The 27,351-nt window shown below is 28.2% G+C and overlaps 1 protein-coding gene across 2 annotated transcripts in view; it reads left to right on the top strand.

Moving 5' to 3' along the window:
• Nucleotides 1–10,638: 10,638 nt before the first annotated feature.
• The window catches only part of LOC132938261 (bifunctional heparan sulfate N-deacetylase/N-sulfotransferase), a 64,553-nt gene continuing 47,840 nt past the window's right edge, over nt 10,639–27,351 (top strand). The window contains exon 1 of one of the 2 annotated variants that reach the window (XM_061004993.1): nt 10,639–11,015. The gene's annotated coding sequence lies outside the window, so the exon portion shown is untranslated. Of the gene's footprint in view, nt 11,016–11,658; nt 11,676–27,351 lie in introns of those variants that run through there. The other variant, XM_061004994.1, reaches the window with a different exon arrangement.

The raw sequence follows: 27,351 nt of genomic DNA on the forward strand, positions 1-27,351 counted from the left end.
ATAAGAATTTTTATAAAGGGCAACAGAAAAGTTAAGATGAATCTAGAACATCATACACCGAATATTAAATAAGGCATATTGAACAAAGTTTTAGTCGTATACAGTATATGATATTGGATATTTGAAATTATATTCCAGTATATAAACGACTAATTTTACTGTAGACATTACTGATAACTTTTTACAAATTACTAATTAGTGAAATTATTAGGAAATTTGTTCAAACGCAAACACTAGGGTCAACAATCGACGAATATTTATAGATGTGTGTAAGATCCGATATATGCCTATCATTATAGCTGTCTATACTTTTGCTTACCACGCTATTGGATTTGGACACATAAAATGCTATATCATATTTTGATGTTTAAATTCTTGATACGTTGGACATTTTATAATAATTATCATACTTAGTACTCACAGTTGAATTTTCTAAAATAATAAGAACGAAAAGAATAAATACATTTTTTTGATGAATAAGAGTAAAAGGAGTCCCGTGCCTGCGTTTTATGATAAAAATAAAACTTTGTTAAACAACATATCTTGATGTATTGTATGTATCTTGATATATAATGTATATATTATATTATGTATTTAATTTTTTTTAATTTAACCCCCCCACCCTCTTTATTGAAAATGGCTATGTACGTCACTGTGGATTTGTGTCCTAGATTTTTCAATATTTATTAATATAGGTTTATTTTGTAAGCAAACACAATTTTGAAACACAAGAATAACTACGTACCTTTTTAGGTTTTTATGTCATACCTACCTACCATTTAAATATTGGAAAATAGTGACAAAATATTTAAATATGCATAACTTTAATAGTTCATATTTTTTGTGATATATAATAAGTCATATTTATGCATAAATTAGGTTATTGTCCCCACGTAAAAATTCAGATTACTGACCTTCAGCGTTTTAATAATATTATTGTACTTACAATATACATTATAGTATTATACCTACTACCTATGAAATTTATACTATTCAAAATATGATAACAAGATTCTTTTATTATATATTTATAGGTATATATTTACCTAAATAAATCTTTTGCTTATATTAAGATACAAATGTATTTTGTTTTATTTTTAAAACAGTGAAATTGTTTACGTAAAAACCATTTTTACATTTTAGAAAATTTGAATTACTCATTCTATTTATCTATATACAATATAGTTTTAAATGTTGAATTAAATATTACTATAATTGTATTTAATTTCTATACCACTTATGAATAACTTTCATTTCAGAATAATATCATTTGTTTGAAAGATTCTGGGAAAAATCGATTAGTTCCTATACACGGGTATGTTTTGATAAAAAAAAAGTATTTAGGAAAGTTTTATTGATATTTAAAGATTTTTCATTCATTAAACGTCCTAATGCATAGGATGTTAATAAACTAAAGTAAATTATGTACATGCTAATGTACTTAGGTAGGTACAGTTGTATAAATTATTATGAAAGTAGTTTTATAAAATAATTTAATTATTTGAGATAAATATATTAATATGTGACATCAGTTTTCAAAAAGCTATTATCGGTGAACTGCATTCATAATAAAATTATTCGTAACTGAAAGTCTGAAACACAAACAAAACAATTCACCTATCACATATTTAAATGGTGAATACACACGCATACCGATTTTTCGTTAAAATTTAATATTTATAAATAGTTTGACATAAAATTTATTAGAATTGAAAAATAAATAACGAAAATCGTTTTAAAAGTTAATTTAATATAATTTGTAATTTTGTATATTATTATGACATATTGTGTTGATTACTCTAGTGGATAAATTTTTTTTTTTAGTATAAAGTACATATAGGAACCTACGACCTACCTACAAATATTATTACATATTTTAGTGCCACGTGTGTTTAGAATATAAATTTCTTAAACTCATTCAAAGCTTTATTAAACTCTCAGGCTCATAAATCCATAAGGAATCACATATATACACGCGCATTCACTATATGTAAATTTACATTTTATTTATATGCCAATATATTATGCTGAATTCCTATGCACATTGTATATGTGCTCTTATACAGATTACAAATTTGTAGTATATATAAGTACGTAAAGCACGTATACCTATTATTTATAACTGAAATTTTCTAGAGTCAAACGCATCGTATTATTATTGAAATTTATTGATGTGTGTTTTTTAATTTGTAAATTATTAATTTATTCATATAGGTAATAATATAGTACTTTATAAGTTTATAACGTAGGTACCTTTTGTAATAAATTATTGAAAATGAATCCCCCCATTCTTCGACTAGAATATATTATTATATTAAAGCTAAGAAAAAATATATATACTTATTCTTCTTTCCAAGTAACATAATATGGTAGGTAATATATTTTTAAACCTAAATTAATTTAACAATAGTTATTTATTGTTATCAAAATTAAAACTATATCATCTATGATTTTTAAAACTTTACTCTATGGCGAATTTATATTTTATTTAGTTTAATGTTTGTAATTGGTAGTATAATGATTTATGGTTGAAAGTTTGATACAAATCATGTGAACCAAAATATGCGTATGATATTAGTAAAATATACTGCAAAACCTACTTTAATACTAACAAATTCTTTAGAGTGTTTTCTCATTTCATTTAACTTTGAGGGGGCTCCAGTTGGATAAAAAAAGTGTTAGGTACCTATTAAGACCAAAAAGCTAGACAAAGCTGTAGCCAGTCTGCAGAGATTTGATTTGAGGTATTTTGATTTTGAAAACAAATTATGACTGATTACCAAGTTTATTCACACGCCATCCTACGGTACATAGGTATAGGATACTCGTCCATTTTATAATAAATAATATTTTGATAATATTACCAATTGCGAACCTATAATTTATGCGGTTGGCTGCAGTTGTCGAAAATCATCAGTTCAACCTAATTTATAACCAATGTTGGGTAATTTACTTTTAAAAAGTAATTAAGTTACTATTTACTCGTTACTTAGAGAGATAAATGTGATCAAGTTACTTTACTCAAATAATATTGTGATGAAATAACTATTATTTTTTTTAATTCCTCAGCAATTTATTGTCATCCCACAAGCAACCTAACTAAAAAGTAGAATTACACTATTGTAAACACGTATTATTTGAAAAATATGTACCTAAGTACAAAAAAAAAATATGAAACATGAATACACGAATACGGCTGTTGACTGATGGACCGACACCGAATACGGAATAACAATAACAGCTCTCAATAGTGTTATTACTTATTAACTATCACCTATACAAAAATTAAATCGTAATAATTGTTTATAGATAATAACCTATACAAACGAACCATTTCTTAAAGGCACAAAATATATAAAATGGCTGTAATAATTTATAACGCTGCAATATAAATATTTTGATTTATCATTTATATCAGTAGGCACATAATATATTACAACTATCAGAAAAAAAAATATTATTATCTAGTATAAATTGTAAATATTAAAGTAATAACTAACAAGTATTATAAAACTGAATAAGTGTTGTGCAGTTCTGGATTCATTATAGTGTTTATAGTATTATAAAAAAATAAAACATTGAGTAATAAATACAAATAAATTGTATATTATACTGCAGCAGCACATGGATAAAAGATGACTGCATTTATATGGCTACCTACTATAACTATGTTAATAGTGTTTAAGTATAGTTTATAGATATTAATAGGAAACGTATAAAAATTAAAAACTTAATAATAAAGAGTCTACAATAGATATTCATAATTCATAGGAAACGTTGCCGTATTTAAAGACATCGAAATAAATAATAAATACAATTAATTTTACTCCTAATTTACGGTGCACATATTATCAAAATCATTAAAAACTGAACTGTGGCGAGTTAAAATTAAATAAAAACATAATATATTAATATATACTTATAATACCCGCATTAGACATAATATTTACTTTTTAGTATTATTATTACTTTTCAATTCGCAATAGGTAGATAGGTACTAATTAGTGATTCGGTAAGCTATCTACATTTTTGCGAAAAAAAAATTCAAAAATTTTAATTTTAACTAGAATGGAGATGGGAAAAAGTTTTTTAAGTGCCGTTTATATTACATTAGATTTTAAAGGGGAAGGGGTTGGCGAGTTGCGACCATTAAATTGGGCTTGACCATTATAATATAACTTGCAGTGGCGTATTTACGGGGGGAGATTGGAGAGATATTATTTTTATTTTTATTTTACACAATAATATATACAATTTGTACAAATTATGCACAATTAGCATATTTGATAAGAGTTATAATAATACATGAGTACGTGAGTAAGAAGCCACTCACTAGTGGCTGCACTTGACTGGGAGAGAGATATAAGTACCTATATAACTCCCCCTTGACCTTTTTTTAGGTTATATTATAGATAGTTTGTAATATTGCATATTAATTATATTTACTATAGTTTTTTTAATATACATTTTATATATTATATTAAATAACGCTTAAGTTAAATGTTAAGCCAAATAATACCAATAACACGCTCTTTTTATCAGAATTAGTTATTTATAAGATTTAGATACAATGTTTATAATTATAACAATACCTTTTTACAAAAAATTCATAAAACCCATTGTGGGTACTGGGTACTTTTGTACTTAACAAAAACATGAGGGTTAATATTTTATATAAGTGTGATAATTAAAATGTAAATAAAATACATTTTAAAATAGTTTGAAAAAAAGTTAGTAGGAAAAACTTATATAAAAAGTGTGCATTTTAGATAAAAATGGATAAGATAAATAGAAATTGTTATGAAGAACTGAAAGTATGGAAACAACTAACTATTAACTGGTAGATATATTCATGAAAGCTGCTTTATGAAAGTATTAAAAGTTTATTTCAAGATGACAAAATGATTGAACGAAATCAGACAGAAATTAGTTTACTTGCCGCGTATTATCGGCGCTGGTAAATATCTGCCCTTAGAGAAAAAATAGCTAATAAGTAGGGAACATTAAGAAATAGTTTCATTGAAAGGTAAATTAAAAATATAATAATAGATACACCTTCGAAATACCTAATTATTAACTAATAACATTAATTTATTATAGGACATAGATATAGGTAACTAATAAGAATTACTTACTCGTGGATGTCGATACCTATATATTATAATATAATTATTGTTTGGTTAGTTTTTATTTTATTTTACCATTGAAAGATTAGTAAATTATAAAAATATATTAACAAGTATATTTGTTAATCGTATTAATAATAAAATTATCGCATTACATTAATATGATTCTTACTTAAATACAGATATGCATCTACACATTATAATAATATACAATATTAGTATATAAACTGTATACAGTGCAATTTATATATAACTTGCTATTTGCTACAGTCAAATGGAAAGTGGATAAAATGGCATTTCTGTAGAAGGCACTTCGGTAGTCAGCATTTTTTTTATTTTTTATCGCTATTGAATTACCAAGTCAAAACATGAAATTGAAATTGTTTGATATACATGCGTATGTACTATGTATGTATGTATGTATGTACTATGTATGTATGTATGTATATTGCATGTGTGTATATAATATATATGTACATTTTACATATGTACATCGTGCATGTCATATGTGTTTGTATTTATTATATCGACTTAACAACAATACAATTTCATTCAATAAATAAAAATTATTTTATTTTATTTTATTATTATGTACTTATAGTATTTAGTATAAATGTGCAATGAACTAAAGAAATCTATTATATTTTCTGCTATACATAATATTATACAGGAAATCAATATTGTTTTCTACTATTTAATTAAGACCAACAATTATCTCAGGGTAACCAATAATTATTATTATTAACTATTAATTATTATTATAATAGTGAATGGTTTATTTTTTAATACATTTTTATACGGGACTGACTACATAGTAAAAATGTCACTAGTCACTAAATATTTGTAAAATTGTAAAATTATTATTTTAAATAACTACCTATGCATCTATTATTGAAGTATATTACGTATATTATGTAATAATATAACCATATTATATAATATTATATCCCTATGAAAAACTGAAATATTATTATAGGATAATATTTTGTTGACTCATTAGTAGATTAGTAATTTCTGTGTGAAGTATTTACCAATTAAATATAGAAAAAAATGAAAAAAATAAGTCAATTTAAATTCTAAATTTCTAAGCAGCAAGCTCTTGAGGGAGCCCATGGTATAATTTAGGTAGGAGGTAATAGGTATACACTATACATAAATATATTTTATATATTATTAGAATACAAACTAGAAAGTAGAAACCAAAACGAGAAATATGGGTATATAGACGCTTAAAACCTCAATTGCCATAAGACAGGTTGGTATAGGTACTCCCCTAACACGTATATTGAAAATATATAGCCAATAGCCATATAAGTATAAGTGAAATAAAGGTGAATAATAAATTTACAGAAAATGCTATACTTCATTAAGGTATTTTACCTTTTATATAGTGTCGATAGTCGATACTATAATGATACTATAATGAGTAATGAGCTATTACCTATAATATTATTAATACTTGTATTCAATATTATTCATTATCTGTTAAACATTAATATTCCAATCAATCGCATTCAAGCGTGGATCTAGAAATGAAAAAAAATTAGGGGGGCTATAGATGAAATCAATCATTCCTGAAATGTCAATAAACAATAATATAATAAAATATGTTTTAAGTACTTATATAGTATATTGCACTATTGCTCCTCTGACCTCTTTGCTATAGTTAATAAACTGAACATTTAGGTACTATTTGAAATATTTTAAGTACCTAAGGCCGTATTCATGCCTGATTGCATTCTTTATCATTACAATATTTCTTACATATTCATATTGTTACTATTATATACATTGGCTCTATTCCATACATAACGTTGGGTCCGAAAATAATTAGAGTTCTAAATTATGTACAAATTGGGTTCAGGCGTATAAAATAATGTGTTCGAATTAAGTCTGTATCTATACAATTATTTATCTTGTCGTAATAAAATTATGTACCTACCTACTAATATATGGGTTCCGAAATTTCCTTATACTTACTACCTATCCTTTGTTATTTTATTGGTATACATTTCAATCCAACTATTAACATATATATTACAATATTATTAATATTATTATTTTTTTGTAAATATTCAACCAGATGACGAACGTTTGGAAATCACGAACATTATATAATATATTAAACATTAAATAATTACATTTAAGAAAAAACATGCAAAAGAGAAAACATTTTCAAATATAGGTAAGTATATACCTGTTGTAATAACTAGATGATAACTTACAGACAGTATACAAACTCCTAAATTCTGTTGTAATGGAAAGGAACATGTTTTATTTCTGGACCAAATTACCCAAATATCGTGCAATATAATTTTTAACACGGGACCAACAGACAATATAGTTTAATATTTAAATCTAGGAAAGTGACTAAAAAGTGACTAAAAAGTGACGTATACATTTTAATATTTTATCACATTTTAAAAACGGATATTGAAATTGAATCATTTTATCTATATACATTTTTTTAAATATTTTTTTTCTAATATATTTTATTATAAACGTTATTAAACAGAAACAATTGTCAGGATTGTAATATACTTAATATTATTTAACTTCTAATAGGTAGATATAATTAATGATACGCAATATTGACATGTTTTATGTACAATTACAAAGATTTGTTTAAAATCGTGTTTAAAAACAGATTTCCCAGAATATATTTTGTTACAATATATTATACCTTATATAGGTAATACAATACTTTATAATTAATATAATCAACAACTTCCAAAATATAACCAAAACCAATTTAAAGTTCATACAAAAAAGTATTAAAATAGATAGGTATAATATATTAAAGTAGGTATGATACATCTTTTTATTATGTTCTTTCAAATTTCTTGTACAACTTTAAATAGCAAGGCAACTTTAAATAGACAGGCCGAGTATATTTGGTTTTCTGGTAAAACGTTTTTAAAATTGGAGTTTTGTGTACCTAGCTATAACAACTTACTTAGCAAATTAAAGTTTGTGGAACTATTGTGACTATAGGTAGTATGTACATTTTGTTTTTGAAATAAAAAAAATATACAAACAATGGTTTAAACTTATTACATACACAATATAGTTATTATAATGTATATAGATACTAAATAGTATAAATGTCAACTGTCAAGTACATAATAGCATAATACAGAAATTTATTCGAAATTCAAACAAGTAGGTACCTATTTAAAACTTTATTATAATAAATATATTTATAAGTATTGCTGTTTAGTTCAAACTTTTATCATATTATGGCCATATAGGTATTAGGTTCAATATGTACATATAAATATATTATTGAGTAGGTATAAAGTGTGTAGGTACCTACTCGTGTATTTATTATTATATTATGGGTAGGTTACTATATTAAACCAAATAATAATAAAATAATATATAACTGCAGGTATTAAGTTACCTAAATTAGGTATTTATAATGGTATAGAACAATTAAAATTTAACAACATTTTTTTTCATAGTTAACTATATACTATTATATATGTATATATATTCTCGTAAAAACATACGTAGGTACCTATATATAAACAATATTCTAGTAGGTACTTGAATATATTGTTTCAATTTTTTTATCGAGAAGTATTTTACCCAAAAAGCTAAATCTAATATAAAATGTAATAATGTCCTCCTTAACTTCTTTAATATTAAATAGTTATCGGCTTATTGATTATTTTACATTTTAATACTATACATAACACAGCTAGTACTCAAATTACCAGATTTTAGTGAATATTCACTAACCACTAAGCACTAACCACTAACCATAATACGTTACTATAACAAGAACAATGAAAAATATTGTTGAATACAAATATGAAATTCTATATGATGTTATATGATGAAATGATTTATATTCAAATTCTATTCGATATAAATCATTACAACATTTTATTATGATATGTTTAATGAATAATAATATATTATATGACTATTATTCCTTTATATTTAATAATATCATAATAAGTAATAACTATTATTTATATTTGCTCGAATAAGTTCAAATAATAAATAAAGGAAACAATTAGACTTTTTTTTTTTTATTGAAATAAATCTACAATCTATAAATTTTTTGTACAACAAGTAGGTTTGATAAGTGACAACGTCAAAATTAGACTTACGAAAATTTTTTGGTATAAAGTATTTTTTTAGTTTTTTCAACATCTTGTCTTGTAAATTTTTTCTTTGAAAACGTGTGCATATGTTTTTATTTATATATAAATACCTGCAGATATTAAAATATATTATATTTTATATACATTATTCAGTTGTTGTTCCTTTATAGACGCGAGTATTTTTCTAATAAACTTCTTAGTTAAAAACGTTAAACCTGTAAGTTAAAAAATATTGACCAACAAATTTAAAATTTAAATAAATATATAGTTGAATACATTCTTGAGTAAGTGTAGTTAAAATTCGTGTTCAAACTATAAACAAACAAAAAAAAAAAACAAAATGGTTTTCAGACACATGCCGGTGCCTATAGGTAGGCATATACACCTATATAGTTTGACTTCGAGGGTCGAGTGCAACATTGTTGGGCTAAACTATGAGCGTTTTTATCGAACGAAGATTTGTAAATTTATATCTAGTAAAAGCTAAGAGTATTGAGTATAGGTTTTTTTTGCCCTTATATAGTATAGGTGAAAGATTAAGTGAAAGTGGCCTGACATTTTCTGTGTATCGGACAAAATTAAAATAAAAAGTTGATAGCAAACGTTTTTCCCCAAAACGTGCAAGAGACCAGAGTACAATTTAATGTTTAGTATATTATGGCTAGTATACCTATTGCAATATTGTATTATATGTATTGTATACAACATAATAGATAATTATATAAATATAATATAATGTACGTATAATTTATTATGTATAATATGTTTAACTTGTTTAAGTGTGTAGAGTGTATTGCTATAATCCACAATATAATATCATAGTTGACGTATATGACGACGATTTGCCTACACGATATTATTGTATTATAGTATGGCAATTGGCCATATATGGGTGTATACTGTGTATTGGTGCTGTGAAGTTAGTAGTTACTATTATAGTTGTGTATTATAGTAACCACGCGCGTATAGTCTGGCGTCAGTGCGATATTAATTTACGGCGCTGCACGGTTGTGGGTGCGAAGTGATGGCAGGAGGGCGGGCGGGGTAAGCCGATACCTAGGCGGTCGTCTTCGGGGAGGAATAACGGTAGGTAGGTATCTAAGAAATGAGTGCGTTTTGGTGAGGGGGTGAAAAAAATTGCGGTCCGTCCGTCAATCGGGCGACGGGGCGCCGGGGACACAAATACCTATATTAATAATAATAATATGACGAGAGGCCGCTGTCCGTCGGCCCAACGCCAGCGGGGTGCCCGGTGTTTTGGCAGCGAGCCGTTGGCAACACCGGTTCCGTCGCCCGCCTGCCCGCCGGCCGACCGAGCGTGTGTCGCGCGCGCCCGCCACACTCGCCGCTCCGCCAGCGACCGCCACCCGCCCCGTAACAAAACACACGCACTTCCCCGCCGCGCCCACTCGTCAACGGTCCCCTCGCGCCGTCGACCGCGTTCGTGTGTGCGCGCGCACCGCTGCGCCCGCGTTTTCCGTGCGTGATCACCGCCGCCGCCCGCCTACCCACTTCCCGGTTGTGTCAGTCGTCGTGCTTGCCGTTGCCGCCGCCGCCACCGCTTCAGTTCCCGTCCGATCGGAATGCAGTGTATTGTTGGTGGCCCGTCAGCGACACACGCGCGCTACTCGCCAGTTCCGCCGCCGCCGTTCTGTTATCAATAGTTTTCGCGTTTTGGCCGCTCTCACGTGCGCGCCGATAACACCGACCGTTTCGTGCTGTGCGATCCACATCGATCGACTTTGTCTGACCAGCCCTGGCCGCACCAGAAATCGTGAGTAACTCGACTGCGGCTTTACCGCACCTAATATAGTATTTCACGTTTCCAAATTTATTGTATATTGTATACGATTATTGCGAGAAATCGCGTCCCGAAGACGTGTCGCGGGATCGTAGGTGGTTGTCCGGGATCTATAACGCGGCTAATCAATTATTATGTAGGTCCAGACGTCTAGTCGAGCAACCACGGTTAACTGCCCGCGGGTTCCACACAAAACTGTTGGCAGATTTTTAAGCGCTCGAGGCCAGGCCGCCGCGTTCCAATTTCGAAACGATCCCCTAACGTGTTATTTTTGCCGGTTTCCTACAGTGCCTACCTATTATATTATATCCGACGACTGGTTTAGTAACGGATCGCGTTCTCTACTCCGTGTTTGGTATAAATCACAGATCGGATGCTGCGCGTCGCGGGTAGGCACTCCGCAGTGGCTCACGCGCCTACCTTCGTCACCGTGAAACCGATGCAAATTATTCGAATTTAGCGGAATTTTAGGTACTCGCGGCCGATTTATTGATATTATTAATTAAAATTCTTTGACGGGGTCATGAGGATGTCACGAACGATACATCTGCAGTGTGTGTCGGTAGGTAGATTTTAGTTCTGCGAATCGCCAAGAAGTGTCACAGATCCGGCTGCCGCACGCACGTGTTCAAGGTGAATAACGTACATTATTATATTGTGTAATAGGCAACTTAACCGATACATACCTATGTTGTGTTGTTCGCGGATTTCTCGGTGTTTTCCCACCTCTCCTTTTCGTACTTATCGCGGATAATAAACATTATTTATCCTTAAGGCGATAAGGCCGTTTGAAATTTGTCGCAAGATGATAGGTATGCGAAACATTTTAATAAAGTCCAATCATTAGGCTTTAGACGTTTTTTATTTTGTTTTGAAACAATTTTTGATTTACGAGACAGTATTATCTATGTCAGTAGGCAGTAAATGTAAAATTTATAAAAATACTACGGCATTAATCGACCTTTAGCCAATATTATTTCATTAGTTTGATACCTACTGAAAAGTTGTTTTTAAGTGTTGTACGAAACATGCATTTCAAATATAATAGTACAATAATTATGTTATCCGTTCACAATCACTAATTATAAATTATACGCTGACGAACTTCACTAAACATATTATTGTAGTAGGCGGTAAGTTTCAAATGCCTATAATCATCTTGTAACCATTTGCCGGTAAAACACAAGATATCCATTCATTTTTTTTTAACTTAAAGTAAGATCTACAATTTAAATTGGAAATCGTTTTTATTTTTCACGTAGGTAAGCATTTAAATTTAAAAGTATAATTTATACCAATTTTATTGTTATTTTGGAGTTATCAAAAAAATTATATTTTTAGATAGGTACCCGTTTACTACAGTCTACATTTGACCAATACGTAGGGAAGTACCTATATTTGTCTTTAAATGAACAATCTGTAAACAAAAGTTAACACATTATTTTAAAGTATTCTCACATTGCCGGTTTTTTTTCTTTAAAACTAAGAAATGTTGTTAAGATCTTAAAATGGTAATATAAGACGACGATGAAGTACATAATTCGTTTGTATACAGGTTTAACTAATTTACATTTTTCAATTTCCCGAATCATAATGATGTTTAAAAAAATGTAACCAGGATACCAGATATGAGTTATAACTTAGGTTATTGTAAAATTCATCTATGTATAGGGTCTAATGAAGCAAATTATTAATGGTACATATTTTAATCCCATAATTCATTGATCTACTCAGTTTACTCGTTAAACTGTATTAGGTAGGTACCTAAATCAATTAATAAAGGGATAATTAAAAAATTTACTTTTAATTAAACGTAATTTCTTTTCATGATAAATACTTTGGCGTCGTTTGGCGTATTAACTACATAATAGTGGCTATAAGTTATAGTTATAGTTTAAATGTTATGTCATTCGTTACGAAATAATATAATAATTTGCTATTGCTGTACCTAATATTTATAGTAAATTAAACTGCTATATATTTTAAAATGTACTAATTGTTACATATATTTTGATTCTGGACGTCTTTTACGGATTTAACGAACAATACATTAGACCCATTGAATAATGAGCGATTATTCGACACTTCCTCTTGAATGTGTGATGTTACTGCTTAAATATGTGGTTCATTATCGAATTTTATAAAATCGTACACTGCAGGTCGCATGATTGTAGGTATAAGTTCATAATATTGCCCTTAATATTATTATAAAGTATTAAATATTATATTACAGATATTTAATGTAACCTACTGATTATTATTATTATTGTTATTATCTTGTTATTATCCTAATATTACTTTGGCTTATTAATTGTGTGTAGTATTTTGAATAAAAAGAGTAATATTTAGCTTTATCGCGTAGTAAGTACGGCGTCAAAAGCTAAAATTTGTGGAATTGAAAGATCGATTTTGGTCTTGTAAATAGAGAAATAATTTACGGATGAATTAACCCATCGCGGTAAAAGTACTTTACCGTAGGACATAGGTAGTTCCGTGATATAAATTACGTACCGAGGGGATAGTTATATTAATGGGAGAGAATACAGTGGTATCTATTGGTCCAATATGCAGTAACGGATGCCGTATGGAACCTGAGATTCCAGAAGCTATTGCACTGTCGAAACGGGTAACACGATAACGACGGGATTTCTGGTTTACGGCCTGAACTTTTCAATCCAAACTACTAGACTTCTATTTTCTGCGAATTTAAATCTTATAAAATATATTATAATATCAACTTTAATTTTATCAAAACGCTATTGAGTCAATATTTAAACAAATTTAAAATGTTTTAAAAACCTCACGAAGTCATCGTCATGACATTCACATTTTTCAGAATTATTAATCATTTATACGGTTGTTTAACATTTTTTTTAGTGCCTATATAATAAAATAACTTAACATAGGTACATTATACATGGGTAATAACATGAATATTTTATAGAATAAAAAATGTATTGCATTCGCACCAACTGCCTAAAATTCTTTGTATGTACCTATCACATATAAGCGAGGCTGGACATTAACGAGTTAAAAATGTTAATGTTAAGTTAAAAAGTTAATTTTTTTTAAACTTTTTAACTTAACTAGTTACTTTTGGCTTCTCATTAACTTAAATGTTAACTTACTACCTAAATTTCTTTTTTAATTGACGAATTAATGTTTCATTTTAAGAAGTAAGTTAAGTTAATTTATTTTGTTTTTAATTTTATTATATTTCACTATTTCAGTCTATTTCGTTTTCAAGTCAAAAAATATAATATTTTACCGTGAATTGTTTTAAGTTAAAAATGTATATCATTCGCATGTAACTTATATGAAAATACTCTATACACTATAAAGTATAAACATTATAGTCTATAATTAAGTTTTGGGTTGGAAAAAAATTTGGTATGGTATAGCTTTGTATAAACAAATTAACTTTTTTTTTAACTTAATAAAAAGTTAACAAAAAGTGTGTATTAACTTTACTAACTGAGTTAACCTATAATTAAAGTAACTTTTAACTTTTAACTTTTTGTTATTGGTGCTTATCATCTTAAATTAACTGAGTTTAAAAAAAATCATTAACTTGCCCAGCCTTGCATATAAGTATGTACCTACCTACTTTATGTTATTTTTCAATCATTGATTTTTCATAATATACGTCTAAATTAAAGCTCTATAGTGTAACCTAAAATAATTATTTTAAATCTCGTTTTAAATTGTGTTTCTATTTCTCATATTTAATTACATAAATATATAAAGGACCTCGTATAGGACGTAGGGATTTCTTGAGTGTATCAATAAATAACCAACAATAATAATATGTACCTACCTAATAAATAATAATATGAACGTTGAAACAGTATTTGAAAATTGATTTAATCTTTAATTTAGTATCCTGAACTTTATAGAATATCCACTATAGAGATTTTTTTGTTATGTAATACAAAATAATGACAATAATGGAAAATGTAAAATTTTTAAGCCTTATTGATAAACGGTGAATGGATAATATAAAATTATAATATATTAAGTATTTTAATCCTGCGGTTTTTTTTTTTTTTTAATCATAAATTGCGATTGTAAATAATTATAATATTTACAATAATACTTTTAATTAACTTTTAATATTCAATTAAATTAATCTTATCTGTGTACCTATTGCATAAATGTAAATATTTTAAAATAAATATAGAGGTTTATAATCTAGTATACCTACCTAGTACCTATATTAAGTTAATATTAAACAATAATAGTAATAAATACAAATATATTTGTTCCACTTTAAAAATAATGAATTAAATTGAAAACAAAAAAAAAACTAATAATATTGACAAATAGTAATTTAACTTGGTTTTATTTATGTTTTTGGTAAATATTATTATCATTAATACGTTGTTATTATTTATTATAAATTTTGTTATGTTAATTATTGCTATTATCTGTTACAAGCTTATAACTCGTGGCAAAGAAGTAGGTAATACAATTTGTGTTATTATATAAAAGTAAACGTGAATGAACTTATAAGGTTTTAACATTTATTGCTGTAATAACATGAACTCCTATTACAGCCATAATATTTTTAAAATAAGTGTTTGATTTTAGTTTACAATGTTCGATTAAAGTTTGCCACTGCACACAATGTGTTCGATGTACCTATAGGCTTTATATTATAGTCTATACCTACATAAACACAAACACATTTTATTATGTTCAATTTTCATTTAATTAATAATATAATTGGCGTTATTATATCCCGCTGAACAATAGAGGACTTGTTTACGAGCATCTTTACCTAGGTGCTCTTCAAGTTTACTTGTGTTAATAATAATAGTATGTTAATAAAACATTACGGTTCTATCGATTACAAAAAAAAAAAAAATAAACAAATAAACAATTCATAGACAAAATCATAATATTTTCTAAGATCGAGTCGATTATCATTGTTTGTGTTGTTCAACTGTGGCAGTTGAACTAAATTAAAATGTGTAATGTGTGGACGAGGAGTATATTAAAATATGAGAGATTTCTTATACGGTTTTACGGCGTAGTTCTAAGTAGATTTAGTGGATTTATTTATTTATGGGTTGTAGTTAAAAACAAGCATGTTTCTATATTTGTGAAAACGTTCACCGGAGCGTTGGACGTATCTGTTTCTGTCTATCTATATAAGATATTACGTACAGGAAATATCTCGCGGACGAGATGACGAAAAAATATTATATTTTAATATTTGTGTACCCCCGCATTCACTATAATATTGTTATTATGTTCAATTCATTACCAGATTCTTTAGATTTTGTTTTAGACACTTGGCACACAATTGGGCACCCGTCCAATGAAGCTACCGATGCGTGTTTTTTAGGCTGTTCTAATAATTGATCTATACCAAAATGTGTGCACGTCGAAAAGCCCCATAATTCCCATTGCGCACCACTAAACGACTAACATTTTAATGTGTACAGTGCGGCCGATATCGATTGTATGTACTTGGGTTGTGTATACACACACGGTTTTTGCTATTATGCAAAATATTTACAATGTTCATTGGCCATTGCTGCTGATGAATGATAATAGAGGAATAACGTTTGCGTGTGCTGTAGTATATCGTGTAATATGCGACACTAAGCTTTGTTGTACATTACTGCTTAGTGCTTATAGTTTTATAGTCGATCATGTATCAAAAAAAGTCAACGAAAATCACTTCCGATATTATAAAAAAATATTTTCTATGGCATATAGAAGCATACATTTTTTCGTAATATTTCTGAATATCTAATTACAGTTTAAATAAAAAAATAAAAATGTAAAAGTATTATCTAAAAATGTAGGTATATTGAGCGTTATAATACAATTATATTGGTTGGTAATATATAAAATTTCTAAAATCACATTACAAGTATTTATGATCACACGAATGGTATATGCATTCAATAAACTGTTTAGCTAACTTGTGCTAAAAGTAGTAAAAGCATCTACAATTATACTATATTACCTGTTTAGTCTTTAGTTAAGTAATATGAGTATTTTATGTTAAATCGTTGGCGATGATATATAAGTATTATGGATATAAAATTAGTTACCTAATAGTAATTTGTAGTTATAAGTATAATAAAGTTCTCGCACAGATATAAATTGAGTCACTAATTTTTTTTGCTTGGTTTCAAAAAATAAATAGATTTTAAATACCCGTGAAAACGTTTTTAATACACCAGCATATTATTATGGCACCAATCGTAAGCCTTTATCTGAACACATCGGTGGCCGAATAATATAATTCATGACATTTTAATAATCTAATTAATTATAATATCTATCTATACATCTATATCTGTCGCATTATGTCACATTGTCACTGGGCGTGTGAAAGGTTTGGATATAGATAACATATCTATTGGCTACAACTACAACTGGTGTAGTCGCATCTTCTTATAGCGTTATAAACAATGGACATCTGAAATAATAATAATAATAATTCTGGTGGGAATCACGCGATAGACACGTCACGTTAAAATATCTTACCCGGGATCTTACCCCTTTCACTCGAATTCTTCCGTGTCGTACGTACATACCGTACATCTAGGTTTATACAGGATATAAGGTTTCGGGGAAATTATCGATTGGTCACCCCCTGCAAACGTTGATAATACTGCCGCCGGTTCCAACTGTATTTCTATAACAAAACAAACATCGTTGATGAAGAGTAGAGGGTCGTATATAATATATGTTAGGTATTCGAGTATTTGTGCGTATGTAATATAATATCTTAACGTGCGCGGGGGTGGCCTATAGTATGCTATACGAGTACGATGTTCTGCATCCCTAGCTACAGCCATTCAACGATTATTCGCGGCTCGAAAACTGTGGTTAACATTATTATTTCGGTAGTAATTTTTACGGTTCGAGATAATATATCGCGTTTAGTATACGCGCGGCGGTCTATACCTTTGTATAATCTATGTCGTATGCCAGTGTATAGGTCGGAATGGTAGTGGGGGAGGGGGGAGGGGGGGAGGAGGCTCACCTTTTCCGAGATTACATCCCAGATGCACCCTTTGTGTGTCCGCTTTTTTTATGTCGGGCCTCAACGCGCGCAGGTGTTATCTTTGAAATCGTACGAATATAATATACGTCGGTGTTATAATATTACGCACCGAATACATATAATGTTTTTATGATATTATATATTATATGATATATATATATGTATATATGTAGTACATATATAGGTGGACGCGGCAAAAAACCAATGGAAGAAGGCGTGACCACCACTTGGCCGTCGCCCGTCTATTATAATATATTATTATTGTGTTATTAAACATTTATACTATACATATAGGTACTACTATAATATTATGTGTTTTCGTTCTTCACATAAGTAAGTACACGAATCCGGTTGCGCGCACGAGTTAGTATTCCTCAATTATATTATTATTTTGATTGGAAAATGCGATATAATGTATTATATTATTATGTATGCACTCGGTTACATGCATGCGGTAACGTTTCTCGCCGCTTCGATTCGACTAAAACATAATATGCATAATACGAGTTTTTGTCCAACGTGAATAAGGCCATATACATCGACGCTTTTAGAACGCATGTATAGTGTATGTATCTTAATTTTAACAAATATATTCTCTGTAGGTTATTTTTGGTCTAATTTGAAGGGTCGGCGATTTATGCGAAGCCCTACGGTTTTTTTTTCTGACTCGTGGATTATACGCAGATGTAAATATATAATAATATGTAATATTTATCCTTCAAAGTACCTACTACCATAGGTATACATGTGAAATAATAAGCTTATACAAATTATAACTCGTCTGTAAAACAAAGTTTTGTGACTTACACATAAAAGGTACGTCTAAAATTGTAATTTTTTTTTAAAATATTATTTATTCTAGGCTCTAATACGTGTTGGTTATTTGGTTCATGATTTACAATGTTCTTAAGTTTATCTTACGTTAATTCAACACTTCAATAGAAACTATTTAGTTTAAAATTAAAATTTCTCATAAATGTCATTGTTATCAACACGTAAAAAAATCATCAGCCATTTCAAATGCCTATAAATAGCTCGAAATGAGTCTAAATATTTTTTAATTGAGTATAGAAAATGATAAGGAATAGTAAAATGCTTCAAGCTTATTCTACCATTAATATTTTTTGAGTTACAACAAAAAACTAAAATCGTTTGATGGGAAATCGCCAAGAAAATCTTTAATTTACACGTGAATATCTAATTTCGTCAACATTTAGACGCCAAAGTTATATAATTCTTGTAAGAAAAACCTATATATCCTTGTATAAACTTTTTTGAATATTAAAAATGATGAATAGGTACTAAAATTTCCAGTTTTCCTTATTTTTTTTTTTTTGTTTTATCGGTTATTTTGAAAAGTAGGTACTACAAATATTGACACGCCAATACATCATCTAGATCCATTTTTCTACCAGAAACCACCTTTAAAGTGGAAAATCGAAGCGTTTTTTATTCCATAAAAATATGTGTTTTCTAGCACAATAATAAAATAAATAAAAACATAGGTACATAATTATAAAATCAATACATAAACTAAAATATATATTATTATAAGCAGGTTCTTATAGAATATAGGTATAGTCTATGACTTCAGATAAATTGTAAACGTTTTTTCATTTATATAATATACTATTTCATTAGCATTTATTTACTTATGGCTTGTGAATAAAGTTGTTAGTGTATATATAGTAGCAGCGGTAGCGTGTCTGATATGGTATAATTAGTAATTCCCATCTAATAGGTTAACCCCCTAACCTTAACTATTCCGTATTCGTTAAAATAACATACATAGTTTCTCTTTAATTAGAAGACAATTATGACATCAACAATTAAATGGTGCAGTACTTTAAGTGTTATAACAATAGTGTTTCTATAACTCTTTTTGCAAGTTTTAATCCACAACGATTAAAATTATTATAGCTACACGGGGGTGGTTACAACATTTTGAAATAATTATGTTAGGCCTTAGTTTTAAACTTTAGTAAAAAGTTGAATAGTTGTTTTGTTACACTTGAAAATGTAGTACCTATTTCTTCAAAATAATAATATGTATAATTTAGCTGATAATATATAGTTTCATTTAACTTTGATGTTATATACTGCAGTACTGCACATTGATAAATCGATTTAAAAAAAGATATTTCATATTTCTTCTCATTAGAATTTTTTTTTTTTAATTTCTTTCCTTTTTATATTATGTGATATGGAAACAACATTGGTATTCATTGATTTTGCCACTTGTGTTTATACTTCTTTTCATTCACATTATATGTATAGGGAAATGAACACTGTACTTGAAAAATGCTCTTTATTCTTTTGTGAAGGGGCCCCATACACAAGTCCGCATAACACTACTCTTTTTTCTCTCGTTTATACTGTGCAATAGTGCAGCATGTATCGCACTAAAAATAATAGACACTGTAGCCGCATTAATTACAGTACATACTTTAAAGAGTCTGGAGATAGATGTAGCAGCCCGTTTGCACGGAGATACACGCCGATTGCGAATCTGTATATATTATTAATTTTTATTTATCAAACACATCACATATAGGTACAATCGTTTTTAAGTTATTAATTTTAATATGTACATTGTATGTAGTAAACTCGATTAAAAATATTCTGGAAAATATTATTTTACTCTAAATTCCTAAGTTATAATACTTATAAGTTATAGCTTATAGCTAATTGAATTTCTTTGGTACCGGCTAGTATAATTTGTTCGAGTGTAAAATTATGATGTATTGCTAATTGTACCTATAACTTGAAAGAACATTTAACATAGGTACAATAATGTACATTGTACATGTACATATAATAAAATTATAAGTAATTATTTGTGATAAAAAAAATGTATATACTTCTCAATTCACATTTTCTATTTATAATTTACTATACTTGTCTAGTATTTTGTTTCATAATTAATAACGTGTAATACGATACACCAAATAAATACACAAAAATAATTAGCCTCTTAATTACCTAACATACAATATTAATAGAAAATGTAAATATTATTTCAATTTAATTGCAGGTACCTTTGCAGTTTGCATAATATTATTACACTTAAAAAAATTAACAGCGGTAACTAACATAATATAATATTATATAGTACCTATCTGATATAGTTTAATAATATTCTATACGATAAAAGTGCACTAAAAATTCAAAAAATAATTTATTGTTCGAATGTGTTCACTGCGACCATTGAGGATAATATATATTTGAAAAGTGTTGAACAATAATAAAGTACCCTGTAGTTCGCTCGTACGCATAGTTGCATGTATTTAAATCCTACATTAGTTCCGTATTCATAAGCAAAAAAGGGCTTAGTAATTTCGTGACTGAAGTAGTAGGTATAGGTAATAATATTATATATATATATAAATACTATATGAGTAGGACAGGTAGATACATATAAATATTTTTATATCAAAAGACGTTTTATATTTGCTATTATATTATGTTAAAATGCAGGATGTCGAATTAGAACATTGTCGAGGCTTATAGAGTTGAAGTACCTAGTAGACTTAATAATATGTCTGGGCGCCCTTTTGTTAGGTACCTATAAGTATTATGTGTAATGTGTATGTATATTATATTATGTGAACGGATCGCCCTATATCGCAGTAGACGGTTGTTATTCGTCAGGTATATAGAAAAGTTATTAGACGCCTGTATATGTCCAGGAACGACAATATAGATATTACCTCAGATATTACTTAAATGGAGTATAAACGATTTTGGTTTTTTTTTTTTTTTTTTTTGGCAAATTCCATTGTAAACCCAAAAGGGAAAACTACTTTAAAAAGGACATCTTGCGGAATTTATTGTTAAGTATTGAAAATGGTCGAAAATGGTTTTAGTTGATGGCTAGACTTCAGGGATGGCGCCGTTGCTTTTTAAATTCCATCACGTTAACAATAGTTTCTCAAACCGTGTTAAACGAATTGTATGTTTTGACAAAATTTATTTTAAATGAAATCATATTATATACTTTCAACTTATGTGTAAGATTGGTGCCATCGACATAAGAAATAGGGAAATTAAAAACAATTTAATATGGGAGATTTCTGGTTGGATTTTTCATAAATGTTGAGTTTTTCAAATAAATCTCGACCAAAATTATATTTAACGTGAATTACCCATCATTTTCCCGGCACTAATAAATAGTATGTATCTTCTAAAAGGATTATTACTCTATAAATTATCTATATTCGATATTAAAATTAACTTTATATATTGTACGATATAATGTATATTATGTAATGTGTATTGTGTATATGTGTTGTGTACGTCAGTTTTGCTGAAATTAAAGAAAACAATTATTTCCGGTTACAGACATAATATAGATTACGCACTACAATACTTATACTTGTTTATACTTCCAATCAAAAAATTAACTGAAAAATCAAAGTTACGCCTATATATTGGGTAGGTACAATTTATAAATTATAATTATTCACTTTGTAGTGATTATATTATACAAATATTGTTTATATATAATATATATGGAATATAATGTGATTGCAATCTGAGATCTGATTCTATTTTTTGTAAAATATATTTAGGGGATAAAATATAGATTATTGTGCCATACATTAGCTATCACTCATCACGTATTATTTTAGGTTTCCAGTAAACAGCTATTGCGTGCTCCGTCTAGTTTATATTACAGTCGGTTACCGCCTATAGTTGTGTAATTATTACCAGGGTCATGAAAGGGTCGATGAAATATTAATGTTGCCATTTACAATACTTAGTCATTTACTGTCGCATATGATGCATCATGGGTCAAATACTCAAATTTCTATTAGGATGTCTGGAACTTTAAATGAACAGGGATAGAAATGTATTCTTCTGCGAATCGATAAATTGTAATTGTCGACGACCCAATAAATACTTAATAAGGTCCATATTAGTTTTATGTGAAAATCCTCTGCGGTAATAACTATCACGTTACGTGTTGATGTGTTGAATATTCTCGGCAAAGGTTTTCAACTGCCTACAACCTCTTTAGAATTTGGATTTTATTAATTTATCGAAAAACATTCGAGAAGTAATAGTAGGTTTATATGCTTGTTTATAATAGGTATATTAATATTATGTCCATAATAATCGTCGAAAGTACAATTTGTGTTTGTTTGTATACCACCTTTTCTGTTTAACTTGATTAATTTGTTGATATTTTCTATAGGTAGGTACCATATAAATAAAAAATACCTATGTAATTTGTTATGTACAGGTATATATATCATTTTTTGTTTCGGAATAATTAACTGTTTTAGTTTAATTGATTTTAATTTATGTATAAATCATAAAATATGCATATTAATTATTTTTATAAAAAATCTAATTAGTTATCTTAGTACAAACTAAATAGTTTCCTGCAGACTTAGTAACTATAAACAACAAAAACAACAGCATTACACCTAAGCGTCACGTCTATTCCCCGAGGATCAATAAATACGTGCTCTGTAACTGCCTTCACTAAAATAGTAAAAAAGAAAAATCATCAAATAATAAGGGTCATGACTTTCATTGCAGGGGGACCCTCTTTCATTCAAAAATATTACGTTTATAAACGAGCGACACCTTAATCGTGTAACACAACGTAACAAACAATGTTATTATTCTTATTGTTATGACTAATTTGATATTCTTTAAAGTAATTATCTACAACATAATCAAACTATACTAATTAGATTTAAAATATCTATGATGTAAACTTTGATAATAGTTGCTAATTGTGAAAATAATAATAAGTGTTCGATTAATGCTCTTATACAATAATTAATATACTATATGTACATTGTACATACCTACGTCATTTTTCTTAACTATATTATATTTATCATATTTATTTCTATCTATAATAGTGATTTTGAATAATATTCTTCAAAATATGGTTACAAAAATTGCATTTAAAAGAATTTAGTAGGTATTTATAATTTATACTTTATAGGGTTCAAAAGTATACCTAATTTGTTTCAATATAAATTATATACTAAACAGATTTAAGTAATATATTAACTTGGTTTATTATCGTTTCAGGAATACATTGTATAAAAAGTATCCTATATAGTATATATCATATATGCAGGACAATGGGGAAACAATAGGTTTAACAAGATTATTATAATTGTCTACTTAGGGTCATTGGAAAATTCGTTTAACACTCAGAAAGACTACAATGTGCATATCATAATATCATAATAACAATATTGTTTTGATGGCCTGGTTGCTGCAACTCACAGGATGTATACTTTATACATATTATATATACTGGCATTGCTACTTAACTTTCTGAGAATATGCCAAACTATAACGTGTAAACAGCGTTGTGTATTTATTGGCACCTGATAATTTTTCAGACGGAAATTAGATGACATTGTTGTCGTCTGTTGGTTGTTTTCCAAAACGTAAAAAAAAATTATGTAAAACACTGACATAAAGTATATAATGAGTGAAAAAATGTAGTCTCTACGTATAGACGTCTCTAGGTATCAGTATTATAATTATTGTACTGATATAATATTATTCTATCAATTTGTCAATGTATGTGATATGTGTTTATTTACATAATCTTGTTGCAGGTACTATTAAATAATTTCTAAAATTGTGTTAATATTAATAAGTAATAACATTATAATATTAATAATATATGATTAATGCTGTTTTAAAACTTGGGTTTCAATGGCAGTTATCATATGGTTTATTTGAGAAATGATTGATGTGATATGGATTACTTGTGTACCCACATTTCCATTCATCATCCAATTTCACAAAATACGACACGGTCATTTCAATAGAGGTACACAAAGTCTGGAGGGATTATATGCGTGATGTACGGTCTGAAACTTTACCCGAGTATTTACCACATGATTTGTGACACTTGTTCTAATAGTCAACTGTTTTACATATGATTGTATTGAATAATCTACAGTCCAATTTATAGTTTTCAAATGTATTATATTCATGTTTTCTATTTTAAATTATCGTACTGGATATCGATTTATTGCAACTAAATTTAGGTTTACACATATTTGTATCGTACCTCTGCGTCCGTGTCATAAATTTAACTAAATTTATCTTAAAATAATCATTTGTAATTGATGAATTTATAAAACACATCTGGTTGTTAAATATATATTTTGAGAAACATTTAAAAGAAAAAAAATGTTATTATTATTAATTTTAATATGTCGTATAAAAACTCTTCTTACTCTTTTTTAAGCCTCTTATATCACCTCATAATCCATACTTCTCCATCAATTACATCCAATCAATATATATTAATGTACATCTTTATATTTTTGACATCCGCATGGATAATTCTTATTTGTCCTATACATTTAATATAATACCGTCGTCCGTCAAGACTAATTTTTATTAAACATTTTTGATTAAATACAAAATAGTACTTATAAATAAATACAAATCAATCTACAAAATATCATAATAGTTATACATATATAATATTATATATAGGCACCTAAGAAATATAATTTTATAACTACAATTGAAAAATCGCTCGAATATGTTTAATGATCATTGTTGTATATATAATGAATGCCTCAAGACTTTAAATGTATTATAAAAACTCTATTCTTCTTTTTATATTAAATTATTTTTGGTAGGTGGTAACATCTTGGGTGGTGAACATCATGACACGTATGAGTATAATTTAAACACAGAGGGACCATAGATTAGAGTTATTACTATACGCATGTACCTATACCTGAAAATATAAATGTATTCGAACGAATTATCGTAGAAACTCCGTTTATAAATTATATGTTTGTGAAAGAGTAAAATTCATTTTTTACTATCTAATAATTTAATGCTTTTTATAAAATTTATAATAGGTAGGTATTATACACATAGCTTACTAATAGGAATAAAAATATAATGTTAAGAAGTAAATTATTTTTTAATTCTGGAATTCTATGTTTGAGAAATTTTAAAAGTTAACCATGACCTTTGAAAACGTATTCAACATAATATTTTATTTAATATAATATAAGGCATGGGTATTGTAAAACCATGCGTGTAACCTGCGGTGTCAGATTTAAAACTATAACGTCGACACAATTTGACGGAAGATAGTTGTGCTGCACTGCTGCGTTCTTAATTTACATAAGAATTGATGTTTGAGTTACTTATCATTTTGTGCATTGAGTAAAAGTTATTATTCTCGAGTCTATACTAAGTAGGTACTACTTACACCATAAAGATATGAAATAAATTATTTACTAAACAAAATAGACATTTGTGAATTTAGATAATAATTTTAATAAAATCACGATTCACATTTAAACACAGTAGGTACTTAGATGTATTAATTATGTAATAATATGTATTTGAGTATTTCATTTTAATTGTGTTTTTATCATTAATCTGGTGAAGTTAAGGCTATATAGTTAATATATAGGCTAGCTATTGGCTATAGCTATTATTACGATCAATCCCGTTTTAAGATTAGGTATTATTTATTCTAAAATGTATAATTTAACAAAATCGTAACTTATAATAATTGTCAATAATAGGTAGTTACTTAATCGCATCTATGTTTTTTGATTTTAGTTTAAGTTTTCATCTTATGGTTACAATATAGTCATAATATTATTACGATTTACAACCATGAATAAATTGTTACTATAATTATTTGTTTAAAAAATAATAATTTTCTTCACTATATAAGCACAAAACATAATATATTATTATACATATTATATTACGTACTTGTCGTATTTGTGGTAACTTATAATAAATGCGCGTTGAAAACATTTCAAACGTTTATAAATTGATTTCTGTTCCATTTCACCCTGCACGTCATATACATCGCATAGTCTTTCAGCTCTTTCCACCTTTGCCATTCGATATCTACAACGTGCGCGTTTCTATATACATCCGGTTTCTATCGTATATTGCGCAAAACAGACGTGGAACACGATTGTATCCGACCGCAACATGCCAATTATATCAATGTGTGGGAGGCCGGAAGTTATGCAGAAAGGGAGTAAGAACCCTTACATCCGGACTATTTGTCGGTCGGAAACTTCTGGGCGCACGACTTCAAAAGTATCGGTATTAGGTATGTCTATGCTATAATGTAGATATAGCACTAATCAAAAGATATTTGAACACTTTGAGCATTATATAGTGCTCAGTCCTCCCCTAATTGGACATCTTATACTCCCCATTCTTTTCCACCCTCCATCCCGTTGTTTATAATATATTATAATATAATATAGATCATCATTATATTGTAGTAGA

Source organism: Metopolophium dirhodum, chromosome 2, assembly GCF_019925205.1.
Source record: "Metopolophium dirhodum isolate CAU chromosome 2, ASM1992520v1, whole genome shotgun sequence".
Classification (NCBI taxonomy): domain Eukaryota; kingdom Metazoa; phylum Arthropoda; class Insecta; order Hemiptera; family Aphididae; genus Metopolophium; species Metopolophium dirhodum.